Source organism: Hyposmocoma kahamanoa, unplaced genomic scaffold (assembly GCF_003589595.1).
Source record: "Hyposmocoma kahamanoa isolate Upper Pololo Valley unplaced genomic scaffold, ASM358959v1 220, whole genome shotgun sequence".
NCBI classification, from domain to species: domain Eukaryota; kingdom Metazoa; phylum Arthropoda; class Insecta; order Lepidoptera; family Cosmopterigidae; genus Hyposmocoma; species Hyposmocoma kahamanoa.
This window is the reverse complement of record NW_020653740.1, coordinates 4,314,999-4,318,023: the sequence shown is the minus strand read 5'-3', so window position 1 is coordinate 4,318,023 and position 3,025 is coordinate 4,314,999.

Sequence of the window (3,025 nt, the reverse complement as noted above, 5' to 3'; positions counted from 1 at the left end):
AACAGCTTCAAACAAGAGATCAGTCTAACACAAACTTTTACAGTTACACTGCATTTTCCGTCATTTTTCATGAAAATTATAAACGAAAATCTCAAAAACAGCCAGCAAGCGACAGAGCCGCTCATTGAGTGTGACCAATAGTAAAAATATCTGTCACTGTCAAGCCTTTTTTTTTTAATTTATTGCTGGCCATAGAAACAAAGTCCTTCAGCCGAAAACATAAACGTTTAATTATATTTCTGTAAATATGGCCACCATAAAGAGGATAGGCAATTTGAGGCAGCGTGCTTGGATTGACTAGGGATTCCTTAGAACGGGCCGATACGGGTATTTTAGTTCGAGATTCGTATAATTTCGCGTTTTAATCTTCGATTAAGGCACAATAGCACTATCCTATTCCACTTTAAACTAGATTTCGCAAAATAAATGAAAGTCAAAATAAAAACGACACTTTCCCTCCAAAAGGCCCAGAGCGAATCCTCACTGTCAAGCTAATAGTTAGTGTTGCAATTTCTTCGAAATAATGCTTCAAAGCGTGTTTCAACATTTTTTCAATCATGAAAATGGCAACACTTGCAAAATAATCAATATTATCAGAAATTGTGAACCGCGCGAAATTCAATTAATAATCGTTTTGTAAAGACTATACCTTTGTTCACGTTCAGTATTTTGAAGTAACTGCGAATTTTTGAACAAAAATGATTTAAAAAAATTTAATTATTTATGGAATGAAGATGTAATTATTGAATATACTTACGTGAATATTATAATTTTTTCTGAGGGCAAAATGTAATTGCATTTATCGTAAAGATACGATTACATGACGTTACGTAGCCACTTAGAAACCTATCTCAGGAGTAGATGACATTCGGGATACAGTTTTCTTTTTGATGGGTTCATCATAGTCATTTTGGAAATAATAATTAGATAGGTAAGTAAGTAACCAAATAAATAACTCGCCAAGATGTTAATGTTTATTAGATGTTAATGTTTATTCCATATAAGTTTTACAATGTAAATTAAATTCATGATCTCCCAACTATGGTACAATAATTTAACAATATTTAGTAAAAATATATATGGTCCTAATTTATTAGCTATCATCCTTTTAGGGCAAGCAGAGTAAATGTCCCTATACCAAACAGTTTTTATGATGGGCATACCTCTGAAACCGCGAAAAAATAACAGCTGTTCCCTCTAATTATCTCAGTTCTTAACTAAACCCAAATAAATTAGGACCTCATATTATAAATAAAATAATGAGCGGTGTAGATAATCTAGGCTAGGCACTATTATTTTCAATTGACACACCTTAGCTTCATCAAGAACATTGTTGCTTTTCTAATTTGGTTTCAAAATATCTAGGAACTGGTTGTAGGGAAATTGGGGACATTACGTTTTCTGGATCACATAAATCAGTGTTCGTAATGTACTAAAAATTTGAATTGGAATTTGGACCCTTCGCCATATTGTGAAATTTTTAAGAATTTTTTTCTATTGGCGACTTGAAAAAAGCCATATAATTTTGAGACTGCAAACATTGCCATGTCTTACGTAAATAAGAATTAAATCTTCTCAACATTTTTTTTAAAGGAGTAATAAGGATAGATAACTAACACACAACGCTAAAACTTTTTATATTCTTGTATAGTCTTACCGATTTGAGCCTCAACTAACGATTTACAAAGGCCTAAATTCTGTATTAAAAACTGTACTTTAGTTAACTTTAGAGTTTCTTCTACATTTCTTACCACCTCGTCATCTCTAAAGTAATGAGAATCTAGTTGCTGTCAGATATTATTTCGATAATATTCCTCGATTTCAATTGTGATCTTATTCAAAGTGTTATTATCATCCGTGCTCCATAATACCATTTGCATAGCGTTCAAATTTGCATTTGTTTTTTATGTTGTGTTACCGAGTGTGTCTATCCTAGCTAATAGTTTAACTAATTTAAGAAGACTTAATTCTTACTTATTTAATATCATTACCTAATGAATATCATGCAAAAAAATTTAAATTTAAAACATAGTAGCTACTGGTCAAAAATAAATTTGCCATGTGTACTTCTTTTTTTTGTTACTTGAAATTCTGGTAGACCTATACACTGACATTGATCGCTTCATCTCCTTTATGCCCCAGGAAATAACATATAGGTAGTCTACAACAGCGAAATAGTTATACAATATTAGCGTCTAATTTATAATTTAATCAACATGTTCGAATTGTCAAATGTCCTATTATTTATTAAAAATAATCAAAACAATGCACTACGCTATTGTCGATGTTTATCTACATTTTCAACTCGTAATTTTTTACCTATTAAAATATCACAACTTCAGTGATTTTGCAAACTAGAAAGTTTTACAGATTATTCACAGTCATCAATACTTACAATAGTTAAATACATATCGACTAGACATATCATAAACAGCCGTGGTTTAATTTGTATTTGAATATCACATCTTTCGAAACTTTTTCTAGCTTGAAACATTTTTTGTTTTCCATTGGACTTACAAGTTTGGTCGATTCGACGCAATTTGCAGGTGAATGAATGTCCATGTTTCGTGCTTTTAAATTTTTTTACGGCTTGATACATTGTCAGCATTACAAGTTCCCTTGCTATCCGTACATAACCAAGTTACATTACCAGCACTGAGAGAGGAAAAATTATTCCTACTACAAAACTAGGTAATGTAGCAGAAATGTTTATTCCCCTTTCAAAACCAATATGGACTGGTAACGTACGAGGTTAAAAAAAATCACTATGTAAATTTTGCACATTTATATTCAAACCACAATGTTTTTTACTAAAATACTAATGTTGTTTCAGGAATGTAAGAGGTTCATTTGTTAACACGTTTCATGTAACTTTTTACATTATTTATTTAGAAGACGCGTAGACAAAAGCAGTCGTTTGAGGCGAATCTGCGCAAGGTTTTGTACGTAAACAAGATCGTGAAATTATGAACACTTTAGTGTGTGTGTGTGTGTGTGTGTGTGTGTGTGTGTGTGTGTGTGTGTG